The 14,530-nt window shown below is 41.3% G+C and overlaps 1 long non-coding RNA gene across 1 annotated transcript in view; it reads right to left on the bottom strand.

Moving 5' to 3' along the window:
* The window catches only part of LOC142081105 (uncharacterized), a 61,915-nt gene extending 54,791 nt beyond the window's left edge, over positions 1–7,124 (bottom strand). Inside the window, exon 1 of the long non-coding RNA XR_012673238.1 lies at positions 6,984–7,124. This is a non-coding gene — a long non-coding RNA (uncharacterized LOC142081105). The remainder of the gene's footprint in view (positions 1–6,983) is intronic.
* Between the last annotated feature and the right edge of the window lie 7,406 nt (positions 7,125–14,530).

The raw sequence follows: 14,530 nt of genomic DNA, 5'->3' as shown, positions 1-14,530 counted from the left end.
ACACAAGGAGAAGCCTTTCTGACAAAGCATTAATAATGGCCATATTCTCTGCCAAGATTTAACTTTAAATGGATCCAAGTGTAGCCTGAAGTGAACTGCAGCATAACTGTACAACACTGATGAAGTTGAGACAGGGATGATAGTAGCAAGCTTTTCACCCAGGACAAAAGGACACAGCTGCATAGCCAGATGCTGGTAAGAAAAACACAGTCCTCATCACAACATGGTCATCACAGGCCAATCAGATGTCTAAATAGAATGGGAAACACTTCATAAAAAGAAACAAGCTATCAAAAGAGCCCAAATCATACTTGCTGTTTATCCCCACTTTCTTTAACCTGCATGAAGCCTTCTGAGTTGGCATTTACGCACACCCTAACCTCTTTTAGGAAGTAAGAGAATTTTAAGCTTCCTTCCTGAACAGGCAAAGGGAGATAAGGTCTTCAGCATACTGAATACTCCCCTTATTCCCATAGCTCTACACCAACTCCTTCAATCAACTAAGCATACCTACGACATTCCTAATCACTACTGCGTGTTCAGGTTCACAACATGTTCATCCCAGCATTTGCAGTACCGAAGGTAATGTACATTGGAGATAAGTAAAGTAATTCAAAAGACTAAAATACTGGTGAGGTTTTAAATACCATTACCTATCAACACTATCTTAATTTTACAGGGTGCATACACAGGCATTGTAAAAATCCCTTTGCCCTTGGGAAGGACTGCAACTTGCTTTAACATTATGGTATCATAGACCTTCTTAATCTTTCCTCAGAGCGTTGGAACGATTCTATAAATTTCCTGACTTACCTTGCAAATTAATTCAGAGCTGCAAATGTGGCTCTAGAGGCTGACTTCTTCCTATGTGTGCACTCTGTTTAATTACGCTTGAGGAAAAGCAGCAGCAGCTGAGGACACAATGCTGCTGCTCTGCCAGTGTTCACCATCATTGGGAACAGGAGTAAATGCATTGCAGATGACAGGACACTGGGGATCTGACTATTTTAACACACCCCTACAAACCCACTGGAGAGGGCACTGCAAGTGGAATGGCAGGTCCATATATTCTAATGCTCTTGGTCTCTAGATATTTCTAAGTCTTGGAATAACTCATGGAGAAAAGGCAAATGCTGTTCGGTACCCCAAACAGTTCATCTGACATTTTGGAGCTTGGGAAAAAAAACACATGACTGAAAGCTACAATCAGCAGCTTGGCATTGGGTCATCCAGCCATGAGCATGATTTTTATTACATTTGGCTCCATCAGACACTATCCCTATGATAGTGCTATCGGCACCTTAGGAGCAAAATACCTTTTCTGATACAATTTTCAAGGTCACCTTTGTAGCACACCAGAAGTTTTAATTGATGAAAACTTCTGTTGCAGGTCATCTGCCTCAGTGGGGTTCCGAGTCTTCAGCCTGAACTGTAGCCTGTCCGCATTTCCATGCTACACTGACATTTCCATTGTCCACATTTATCTGCCATGCGTTCGTTTGCTGACAAGTCACCCTTTGAGATTAGTGATGCTTAAACAATTTTCTACCTGCTCCTTGATTTTTGTTTCTTTTGTTCGTTAAAGAGCTTTTAAAAAAGTCACTTTCTATATGTCCCGATTTCCCCTTTTAATTAACTTTCTAAACTGGCTTCTTTATGACCTCCTATGGTTTTTTGAGGTACTGTTTATTTGGCATCATAAACAGATGTGAAGGCTGAATTAGGCTTAGTCCTGAGATCAGGACTGGGACATTCTTCCAAGCTTCTTAATCTGTCCTGTTCTGGTGACCTGTTTTTCAGAAGTGCAGATTTCAAATTAACAGGCAAAAGGAGATGAGGCAATTGTGAAGAATCATTTTAGAGCACCTAGATCTTTACTCGATACAAATCTGTGTAATCAGGGAAGCTTCAGTGATTCAAGGTATAAAGAGATACCTGTGTCGTGCTAAAGAAGCGTATAAAACTACTATTTCTGAAGCTGAGCAAATGTCACAAACCGGGGGCCTGGTTTGCGTGGGCACTATTTTACTTGCTCCAGTAAGAAAGAGAAAACGTACTATTTTCACACTGTCTACACTGAGCGGCATTTGTCACTAATTATACTGAATCAATTCTGCTTGGAAAGACCTCTAACCCCCAGGAATAACCACTCTGCACCATCCCACACCATTGATTAAAAACTGCTTCATCCCAACAACACTTGTTCAAGAATCATCTGTGTGACCAATCATCTTATTTAAAGCCAAATCCATTCCCCAGGAAATCCTCTTTTCCAATCCTTTATACTATTCCTCCACTTTCATATTTGTAAAGCAGAGTTCTGATGTTGCCGTAACACATAGCTTCCATTGCCAGGAGCTTTCCAAAACCCTCCTGATGCTGCCTGAACATAGCAACTGAGCTCTGACCTCCACAGACAGGGATGTTCGCTACCCCTGAAGCACGCACATGATTACTCAGCATCAGTGGCAAACCAGCTACTACTTGAGATCAGAGCAATGACTCCCAAAGCCTGTGCGTGTACGATCTACAGAAAGGTGCAAAAGCAGTCTCGAGTGGAGAGGCGCCAACCACAAGATCACTTTGACAGTGACGTGCAGAACGATAGACTTGCAAGCCCCTGCACCAAACATATGGAACTACTTACAGCCAAAAGATGAAGCGCTCTCATGGAACATTGCTTCTGGCTTAATTAACTATTGGGTTTTTAGCTACATCTAGTGACTATTGTGAAAACATAATACCTATAAAATACTTCAGCGATGAGGAAAATCATCTGAATCCCAACGAAAGCAGATGACTGACTTTCTTCCATGTGTTCAGTCTTTTTGGTTGCTTGGCTCTAACAAAGCTTGCCTTTTACAATCACCTATAATTTTGCTTGTTTTGCAGCCTGAAGTCACAAACTCACAATAGTTCCCATTCTGCTTTTTTTTTTTTTTTTTAATGACAGTCTGAAAATGTTTTTAGCTTAAGCTCATCAAGGTAAAAATGGGGCTCAGTGAGCACAAGACGTAACATTAAGGTACACAGCTTGCTTTTTTCCTCCCCCCAAACATAAATCATTCCCTGTGAATACTCTCTCTCCAATGCAAAAGACAGCCCAACAGTGAATTAAGGTCTGAAATGTGAAAGCACAGCAAGACATTTTGGAAAGCAAAATAATATTAAGTGTAAAATTCAACACGGAATCTGTCCCCAGTCACTAGCTCCTATTTGCTCAGTTTTCTCCTGAGGCTCATTTTAGTTCTCCTCTTCTGTCAGCCAAATTCCTACAGCTCTTTAGCAGACAATCAAGTAATTTCATTCCTATACTATTTAAAAATCCTAGGTGAATACTATTTTCCCCAAAGAGTAACTGCAGGGAGGGGGGACGGGTGCTGCACGGGGGAAGATTGTCTTCTACTATGTATGGACAACACAGTTAACAATATTCTGCTAGATCAGTACATCCTTCTGTTGCATCTTCAACCCTGCCTTTTAATTCACATATTTGTTGTTTTCTTCAATAGCTTTGTTCAAGAAATATGTTGTCAAATCCTTGGCATTTACATCAGAGCATTTTAGCAACTCGCTGTACTACCAAGGGTTGAACAACATTGCATCTCTAAGTATCTTGTCATTAGTTCATAATGCATTTACACTTATTCCAGAGGCCAGTCATCGCGTTCATTAACGAAATCGCTTTAAAGGGCTCTTTCAATAGAAAAACTAATTTGAAGCTTTGAAAGACCATGAAGAACTTAAAGAAAACAGCTTCTGCAAATTTCTTTCCAGTCTTTCAAAAGAAAAAGCAGTTGATTCTGCATATTGTGGGAACTGAATTCAATCTCAAAGACAGAATAATGCGTGTTTTTATCCCAGGCAAAATAATTTTAGAAAAACAAGTGCTGAGCCATTTCTGGGTGATGTGGTACCAAACTATTAGAAAATAAATGTTAAATCAATTTAAATGCTAGCTCCTAGTACAATCTGTATGATCCAGCGTCTGCTGAGCTAACAGTTTACAGGCAGATTCATACGTTGGTCAACGCTGGTCTGATTCAGCATATCATCCAGCGATCAATACCTCCCTTTGTGGTATTCCAGCAATTCAAAAACTGTATTTGAACATTGCCAAATCTGACCCCATTTCACATATGTCACTGCTTTTTAGGCCAACTGTTCTTTCCTGTGGATAACACGGGTCCATCGCTTATCAGTTGCGCCCACATGAGACCAAGAGTTGATAAGACGTTCCTTATTTTCCTGCACCAGCCACAGACAAATCCCTCACTGTAATACAATTATGTAAGGTTGCACGTTATTGTGGCTGCTACTACCTCCCAAATGCAAACTGGTCAGGCTCAGTTATATGCTAAGCCCTGAACTTGCACACAATGAAGAATAAGTGCTCCTTCCTCAAAGAGAAATGTAAATGTATTACATACAACAGACTTAATAGGAGTAAAGCAGTAACAAACTAGAAATATAACCTAACCATGCTAGACCTTGTCTCCTCTTACTTGCAGGAATTATATATACACATACATACACACACACACACATAAAGCATATATGAGTATGTATTGTCAGAGAATCTGGGGACTCCAACTGCATAGTAACACAAGTACAATTTAGGACAGGTCAGACAGAAGCTTTATTAACGATGATCATAGTGAGAGAACATTCAGATAGCATCTCCCCCTCTGCTCCCCTGTTCTCTGCCAAGCAATTGCAGAGACCCAACCTATACACTGTTTCAGAAAAAAGGAAAGAGGTGAGGGAAAACAATCACTTCAGTGTTAACAAAGCTAGGCATCCGTTCCTGGGAGGGATGAACTCCTTAAGTAGCTTGTTAACTGCCACAATTCTAAGGAATCAAACAGTAAATAACACGACAATATGGAGAGATGGCTCTTGGCGGAGCCCATAGGAGAGGCACAGGCAGTACTATCTCAGCTCAGAAGTGGAGACTTGGAAATAATCAGAGACTGTTAGCTTTTAGTCGAAAGGAATGTTCTTTTTGTAAAGATTAATGCTTAGCCAGACCTCTCAATCTTAAATATTAAAAACTTTACCACCACAGTAAGTATATATGACTATATACGTGTACACACAGACATACACATACAGATATATCTCTGTACCAGGAAATACCTACTCAAGTATAAAGTTGTATCAATATATGACTTAAAAGATTCAGGACCTTTATTTTACAGTTTTCGCAGTAACATTTAATAAATAAATAAAAAAATTACTTAGTAAATATTCCACCAAGCAATGTAAGAACAACAGCTCCAAGTGTCCACACTGGACACTTGGAAATATTGTTCTATACTCCAACTAGCAATTTCCCAAAGAAATGTGAACATCACTCCTGGAATCCGTAGCGAGAGGCCACTCCTGCCTGTTTCTGAAAATCACAAAGGGGTGCCTGAATTGCAGGGGACATTACTGGGGTATATTCCTTTAACCACACATTTACCATAGCAGCTTCCACAGTTGCAAACACCTGTGCGTCCTTAGACACCTGGAGAACTACTTTCAACAGACCTGTGAAACAAGAGTGAGCACAAACCAACTGACTCCTGCAGCATCAGTAGGAGGGAAATGTGCAGTTCAATGAATTCTAAAGATTTTTTGAGGTGTTCGGACCTGTTAACTGTGAAGCTATAATCAGTAATTCCTCATGATCTAAATGAAACGTTTTTCAGAGGATGGGAAAGCAAGGAAGCGTGCAAGTTAACCAGAGTTATCCATTAAGCCAGTAACCAAGTCAAGAATAAAACTTCTTCCTTAAATTCCAGTCCCAAACTTTAGATACGAGAACCCAAAGATTACAATTGGGATGGAGCCTCCATCAATTTCTATTACCTTTAAATTCTAATACTGACAGCAGAACTAACAGCATAGGCATCTGAGCCTCTGCTCCCTGCCCTTGGCCAGCTATGATTCATACATCAAGACATATAGTGGCATATTTTTGTAAACTTTCTCTCTTTGTTGGGCAGACTTTTGAATTCATTTGGGAGGAATTTTTGCCTCACAGCAAAATTACATGCCAGATTACAGTAAGATCAAGTAAGTGTGCTTTACTGAGCTTCCTTCAAGATTTAGTAATCCTTTTTCTCATATCTATCTCAAAAATAACTATTTTTTTCCAAGCATCACAATTTTTCCATAAGAACGTTTTGTTACTCGCCTATTCTAACACCATTCCTAAACCCAGCACGTATATGTGACTTCACATTACTTATACATTGCATACATCAGACTATAGAGGATAAGAAGCTGATTTAAGACTAAGAAGTACCTGAATCCTTCTTGAGCCTGCAGATAACAGAATCAAAACAAAATCCACGTTTCCAAACCACACTTCTCAAAGCAAATGTTTCAGCAAGGGCAGTTTTCCAGACAAAAACCTCAAGGTCCATCCAGAGCAGGAAGAGATAGATCCTAAAGCAAGGCTGCAACATAAATCTAAGGTCCATCCAGGAGACAGGGCCAGAGGCAAAGTGGCAGACAGGCACAGCTACAGTGTGCGTGGTGCAGGAGGTGGGGGTGTGCCCAGGGCTGAGCTGAAATTGGGTTCCTGGGCAGGGGTATGGGTGGAGGCTCCAGGTGTGGCTAATCAGGGTCATTAGGAGCTATTAGTGCCTACAGAGCCCTGATACTGAGTTTATGGCATCAACATTTGCAAGAATTCTTGGATTTTTCTTTGTCTCTTTTTTAGAAGCTCGACTTAAAGATGTGTTTGGGTCTTTTTTTTTTCAGAGAGAGTAGATTTATGCTTAGAGCAGTGGGGGGACACTACAAACTGTGTCTCTTTGCCTGCCTGAAGCTCAAGGTGATCAACATCACCATCTGCTCTGAGAAATCTTAGCCTAGTAGTTTACCATAACAAAGACAGGAATGAGAAACACAGGGTTCATCCCCATCATTCATCATTTCTACCCACCAAATGAATGAGAAAAAATACAACCTTTAAAAGTCATGCATACCTGAATACTGAATTTGGTACTGTGGGAAATTCATACTTGATGTATGCTGGAGGATGGAGGGGTGGAATTTTTCAGCCATTTGTATACAGTCCCATAGGCTCTATTAACCCCGATTCCATCCGATTCACGGAAATGATCTGTCAGGAACTAAGAGGTATCATCACATTAAAAGTAAAATTTGACCTTTCAGAAGATAAATAGCAATGTTTGATTCAGTATTGACAATTTGCAAAAACTTACAGGAGATTCAAGGGTTTGGAGTTTTTTTTCCCTTTATGCGTTAGGTCACATAATCTCATGAAGAGCACCTGAGTCATTCTTGAAATCCATTGTGTGATATTTGCTGGACAAGAGCTGAAACAATTTTTCTTTAAATTTTAAATCACATCAATTTTTTAAAGACAGACCTTGTCACTTCCTTTGGCAGAGGAGTGAAGCAGACATTGACAGACAGTGAGGGCTTCAATGCGGTTTCAAATATATAATTTCGTAATATAAAGTTAACTACAGCAGACTTATCATGGTGCCAGAGCATCCACAGAGCACTTAGAACAGAGCAGCCCCTTTCCACCTCCCTCTACCCCCACCCAGCTCAGCAGTAACCTGTTTGTCTGCCTGTGTGATTTCTGGAGAGGTTTATCATCTCTGAGCAATCCCAGGCAATCCAATTACTTTGATTAATTTTTAATCTTTTCCAGATTAGATCTTTTTCAATCGTTCACCTTTATGGAGCAGAAAAGCATTGTTTTAATGACCAGCAATTTGTGTTGCCTGCCATTTTAATTGCAAAATTCGTTTAAGACTCTTGCCTGTCAGCATCAAGGCTCAAGCCTTAGATCACCCCACTAGCATCAGGAGACTTTCTTTAAAAAAACAGCAGAAGTGCTGCGTCAGGCCAGAGGACCTGTGCACCAGAGTTCAGCAACAGTCTGGTATTTCTCTCCCCATTAGTAATGTTTCAGGAAAAAAACAGTGCTGGAGCGATGCAGAGCAATGCAAGTAGAGGAAGCAACCCTAAAGCATTGCTGCAACACTTAAAATGATCAAAATTATCTCAGGGCGGTTTTGTTCTGAATAGCCCCAATGTAGAAGAAGTGGCACTGGCTTTAGGACCTGTTATTGGTATAGCTGAGGGTTCTCAATATTTTCTTGTATATCTCCTGCTGACTTGTCAGCCATATCTACAGACTTTCCTATGGCTGGTACAAATGCAGCTGAGAAGCTTCCATTCATAGGAGCAGACTGGCACACCTCCATCTGACTGATGTTAAAACTTCCTGACTTAATCTCTTTAATCAGATTTACACCAGACGGGGCTGGAGGATGCCAAGTCTCACTGTAAAAAAATGCACACCCTGAAGACAACAGACAATTGAAGTATTCTGGGGAGCACTGGTCCTTTGACTTTCAAAGTGTACTTTGAAATTGCTCTTCTTTAGCAGGGGACAGAAGTAGGCTCCTTGCCTCCAAAAGGTCTCCTTCACACAACGTTTTTCACCATCACGTCTGTGCCTTTCTCACTAACTGGGCTGAAATAAATTTATACATGGTCTAGATTTCTGTGAGCCTTAGCAAATGACCTCTTAACTCAATCAGCCATACAGAATAAAAACACAAGCAAAAAATGTTCCTTTGCCCAGGAAACCAATGCAGTAAGCTCAGGAAAATCCATTTGCCCTGGCAGAAAGAACATTGCTTAATGTCCCTGTGTGGTAGGGAGGGGGTAACTTTTCATTGTCTTTCTTTCATTGGATTTATCTTTGGCTAAAGGCTGTCAGGTTCAACAGGGAGCTACAGACCTGGAATATGCAGCTAGCTCTAAAAGCAGCAAAAGGTAGAAAATAGTAAGGTAGAAACCTCCACTGCTAAGGTAATGGTTCAGGTACTGGATAGAAAAGAATCTGACAATGATTTGAGACAGGGTTAGCAAGTCTGAAAGGAAAATGAGCCTTGAAAAACCTTCTGAATGGTACTCATATATCCAATCTGTCATCCTTTTCCCTTCAAAATGAACTCCCTGCAGCAAAATTACATAAATTAGGGTACTGGGAAACTGTGAATTTTTTATATAGTTAAAAGTGTCTTTACAGGTGCTTCCTGGTGGCTAATGACAACAAATCGGTTAATAAACAATTTCATTTGAAAAGGCCATCTGGGCTTATATTAAATATTTCTTCTGGGAAAACTCTGGGCTTAAAATTTCAAGCTCATTTAAATAAAACTTTGCTCAGAGGAATACTGAGGCGGCCATCCTGCTACATCCCGCAGCCCAGGAGCTAATGTACCAGCCTGGAAGGGCTTACCTTCCCTGCCTCCCCCTGCAGTCACATGGACAGAAACTCCTCCAAAGGGTATCTCGCAGCAGCTAGATTATGCTCTGATTCACAAACAGCATTAGATCCCCTATGCTGGCCTCTGTGCATTATATGCCACAGGATGGTATTTTTCGGCGAGCTCCTACCAATTTACTTTGATATCAGTAGTCAACAGGCTCAAACGACCTCTGAACACCTAAATTTCTTCCTAAAAAAGTTCTGGAGATTGCATTCTAGCTGATTAATCCATGAAGCCGAGAGATGCCAGTTCTGGCTGAACAGCCCATTCTTGCTGAATTGGTTTTGTGGCATTGTGACTGTGTCACAGCCCCTGTACAGTGGGTCTTTTAAGATGCTTACAATTGATGAGGTTTGATTTCAAAAGGGCAATACCATTCCCTGCAAATTTTGGTCTCTATCAAACATAAGCAATAGCAGCCTTAGAAAAGGTTGGGACTTAGCTTACATTTTATCCCTCAAGGACTTGTAATTCTGGAACTGAGGGCTGCCCCTTCCCACACAGCGGTAGCCACGCCACATTCTCCTATTGCCTCTAATTTGTCCACATGGTTTCTAAATATTCCATGAAAAGCAGACCACCACTGTTTTGAACCAGGAGGTGCTAATTTGTTGTGATCCCAGTAAGCAAGGCACTCAAACTTTGTGAATTATCACCTAAAATTCATTAGAGCTAACACTACAAAGAGGATAGTATAGATAATCTTACCTCCCTTCATACGATGGGACCTTTGAGCTGTGTGGTATTGAATGGGTCTCCAACCATGGTGCAGCACACCACGCTGATGCCATCCGTAGAGAAGTTACCCCATTTTGGTCTTTGAAGCTTGAACAGGATTTTCTGAAAAGAAAACAATTCTGTTCATCATTCCTACTATCAAACAAGAAGGATGTTTACATGAGAACGTCTTGCTGCACTTCTAGTTAAAGACAAGGACACACAGGTGGTATAATTGCCAGTACTGAGGGGAAGCTGCCCGCCAGCTCCTTCGTTACAATCAGCCAACTAAGATTATCTTGCAGCCAAGGATATGCACAGCACAACACAGTCACGAAAGCCAAGTTATACATGGGGCACAGGGCAGCACAGCGCAGGCTGCGCTTACACAGGTTAACTGGTTTGTGGATCACTAACTGCTCCATGGGCAATGGTCCTCCCATCAGGATCACTGCAACCACCAGCAGAGAGAAGGGCAGGTTTGCCTCCTTGCCAGCACCAAATAGCAAAGACGTTCCTTTCTCACTGTGGGGGCTTTGTCGCTCCTGCCCTGCGGTATTTAACTCCATCACCAGGAAGGGAGATGCTGAGCCCTTGGCTCTGACACCCGTGCCCCTGAGCTGTCCCTCTCAGGCAAACCAGAATGTCTCCTTTTGACCCTAACCCCAATCATCTGTTTTCTCACAGAGCCACGGACAGGCAGCAGCACGCATGCTCCGCCATGCTCCCAGCTCGCGCACACAGTAGTCAGCTCTGGGGTGCTTGGGGGGGTATGGCCATCATCCCAAAACACGGATGTGCACCTTCTGGGATGGATTTGCCTCATCTCCAACTAGTTTGGGGAGCACGGACATACCTTTCACATCCTGTCAGAGGAGTCACTTCTACAGTGCTACTCTCAGACTTCAAAAAGATTATGAGAAGAAAGCTGATTTGGCCCTGCAGTTTCGACACCGCATCGGAAGAACCCCAAAACCTTTTTTAAAGTCAGAAATGAAGTGTGATAGCAGCTTTTCATGACTCATCCTGACACCGAGATTGTGGTTTCTTGCTCTGAGTAGCTTCAAATGAAACTACCATTAGGCATCATTCTGTTGGGCTAGAATTCATTTCAAGCGTGTGCAGAAATAACCAGCATAGGTTACCTGCAATAAGGCTTTCACAGTGTATTAATCCCTTTCTCAGATTGATGCTGAACTCCGACAGCCCTTCAAATCAAAAAATAACTCGTGAGAAAAAAAGAAACTATTAACTTTTAATGAAGCACCAAAAAATGACTCAGCAGCAGAACAGGGCAAGAGCTTTAAATACTTCATGTCTTGCCATGGGGAGAAGCTGGGGACCTGGCATAGATAGAACCCTCTCTGCACAGGCTTAAGCAAGCCAGACCTCCCGTGATTCACACTGCTTAACGTACAGATGCTTCGTAGTGACATACTCTGGCCTGTACATATCTGTTTATGCTGAGATGGTAGAAATAAGGAAAAGGAGGGTGTCTTTTAGGTAAAAGTGGGATTATGGGAACTGCCGAGGGAAATTCCTGGAATCATTCTGCCTGTCACGGAAATACAGGGTGAAATATCAAATTGCCAAAGACAAACGGCAATGGCAAAACCACCACAATATTCAACAGGGGAGACACGAAGGAGCAGGATTCTGTCTGTGGCAAATGAATGGAAAGTAATGCTCACTGAATAAAAGGAGAAAAAAGAAGATGCTGAAGAGGTGATAATACAAATCAAAGGGCTTTGTCAACAGAGAATAGTAATGGCGAAGGGAAGTGCTGACAATTTAGCTTAAATTTGAGACCGTAGCTGTAATGGATAAGGGTTAAATTTTTTAAGAAATGCAGCATCCAATTTCTCCTACTTAGACCTCCAAAGAAGTCGGCAGGTTTTCAGAAGGATCTATCTCCTACTGAGACACTTCAATTAAAAAGCAGCTTCATTTCCAAAAGCATTCTGCAGCTCATAGCACCCACTGAAAGAGAAGATGCACTAAGTGTATCTTTGAGGAAGATCCAAAATAAACAAGACTGCCTATGAAAATCCAAAGGAGCAACAAGCCTGCCTGAGACATACGACATACTAAGCTCCTTTTAAATGTTTCTAAATTCAAAGGCTTTTGAATATGGGGTATGAGTAAACCAGTTCTTGAGGAAGAGGCCAAATGCAGACTTCAGATCTGGATCAGAGATATTAAAGTGAGGAATTTAAAGCAGGACCATTAAAGTTCTATCTGGTGCAGCTAAGAAACATTTAATATAAGTCTCATACAGAAGACATGAGCTCTACATTACAAAATTTCTTCACCAACAGGCCAGGAAAGCATTTGTCATAAATTATTTGGGGATATGTAATGCAGCCCAGGAACAGCAGTATAGATTAGAAGACAATCCTGAGAGCTCTTTCCAAAATATTGTTCTATATGAGTTATATATTATTTCATCTTAATTCTCTTAGAACAATGTTCGGAAATAAAGAAAAAATGTCTGCCTTCTGCAATTGTAAACCTTGCCTAATAAGTATTCTTTCGCACGGAGGCAGAAGCAGAAGAAAGTTTCCAATTTCCAGGTAAAATCTCCAGTTTTTGAGTTTGAAAAGGTATTCCTAGAAATTCCAAATGCAGTACCATTCGTTAAAGGCCGATGTCAAAACAGAAGATTTAAACTGGCTAAACTGATCTTTACCTCCAATCGGCAAAAAGTTTCCAAGCACTGATTTTTGCTATTCCATATATCTCGCATAGAACAGACAGAACTTACGGTGATGTGGCTTTTCAGGAATCTCTGGAAATGGGTTTGACAGTCTTAGCCTAAAATTAAGCAGTCCCCAAGATCTGACTGGGAGTATTGTGTCAGGGAAGAGTCTTAGCAGAGAATGAAGCTGGTAAGTGAGAGGGGCAAAGGAGGCTGTCTCAGCGATCTTCTGCCTTGCTGCCACAGCGAGGAGATACATTGCTGCACGCTGCCACTGCCCACAGCTGGCACATTAGTATCGACTGAGTTATGAGTGTGCCCAGGCAGGATTTGGGGAGAAAAGCACTTAACATGTCTCTTTCAGAGGTCTTCTGCTCAAGAGAAGGGATTGTGGTAACAGGCATTTGCGCTAAGGAAGGCCGAGTTAAAAAAAAAAAAACCACAAAGCCTTACAAACACATCCAAAAGAAAAGGAAAAAAAAAAGTAATATCTAATAATTAAACAAAATGTTGAATGTTTAAAGACTGAAATGGTTTTTTTTTTTGGTCATTCATGTCATACTACTGTGGCATCAAAACTTGCGCACAGTCCCTGGGCTGGTCCCTGCTTCCTGCACGGCCCCAAATACTGTCACTTTTGCTTTAGTAAGATGGGCTTCTCCAGTTAAGAGGTGGTAAGTGCCAGCTAGGAATATAAACTTCTTATAGCTATTCCTAAATATTTCATAGACTATTATTGAAAGCAGGGGGTGTGCTTCTCACAAAAGATTGCCATGCTAAGCTGAGCTGAGCAAAATAAACACCATTTTCTTACACAATCACGAAATGATGAACAGAGATGAAGAAAACAGGAAATAGACAATCAAAGAGAATTAAAAAAAAGAGAAAAGTAAAAAGACAGAAGCTTCTACTTAGAAGAAAGTAGCTGATTGCCCCTGGGTCATCTTGCACATTAGGCGAGCTCTGTGCAGCTCTGCTAAACCTTGTGTCATTCAGCTGTGAGATCTGCCTGAATACCACTGTCCACAGAAACCTGTGCAGCTCCGAAAGGAAAAGACCTTTTGGATGAAAGCTCCATGTCTGCTGTTCCAACAGCGCTGACAGTCTTCTTTGTGGGGTGTCACTATGGTTGCTTACAGCCTGCTCTGCTGGTCCTTCAGATGCTTTGCCCCTTTTCCCAAGTTGAGAAGTGATGCACTCAGTAAGGAAGCGGAAAAAGGTGGTAAGAGGAAAGTTAACATGATGACATAATCCATTAATAAAGTCGAACACTTCTCTGCTCTCTCCTTCCCAGGACTTTTCCATGGCCCAAGTCACCATTGGAACAGCTGAGTATGGTGGGGTTACTCCTGTGTGCACATTTTTGCCAAATTCCATCCAAAAGTCACTTTCCTCTAGTACCATAAAGGATGTTTTCACGTATTAGAAAAATATATCTAACTCTTTATGTAAGCGAGTCTACTGTCCTCTTGAACATAAATGTCAGTTAACACACTCTTAGATTTAGTAAAGCCCCTGAGCCGAATGTCTGGTTGGAATACTGAGCAGAAATACACGTGGTTGTAACCCATGTGTGCTGCTACCTTTTGTTTGTTTTTCCAGAAAATCACAGGATGTCTGCTGCTTTTGTCACATTTCACCAACTGATTTGTATTAGCAACCTTTGTAAAACTCCAGCTATACTTTATGCAAAGCTTATGCAGGTCCCCTAGGATTAACTACCTCGCTCAGAGTCCAATTTATTTAGCAATTAGGAAAAATTAGACAGTAGCTGGTGAATTTGCTGTTTTGAAATGAA

The sequence above is a fragment of the Calonectris borealis genome, chromosome 3 (genome assembly GCF_964195595.1).
Source record: "Calonectris borealis chromosome 3, bCalBor7.hap1.2, whole genome shotgun sequence".
NCBI lineage: Eukaryota > Metazoa > Chordata > Aves > Procellariiformes > Procellariidae > Calonectris > Calonectris borealis.
This window is presented reverse-complemented; position numbering and strand designations above follow the sequence as displayed.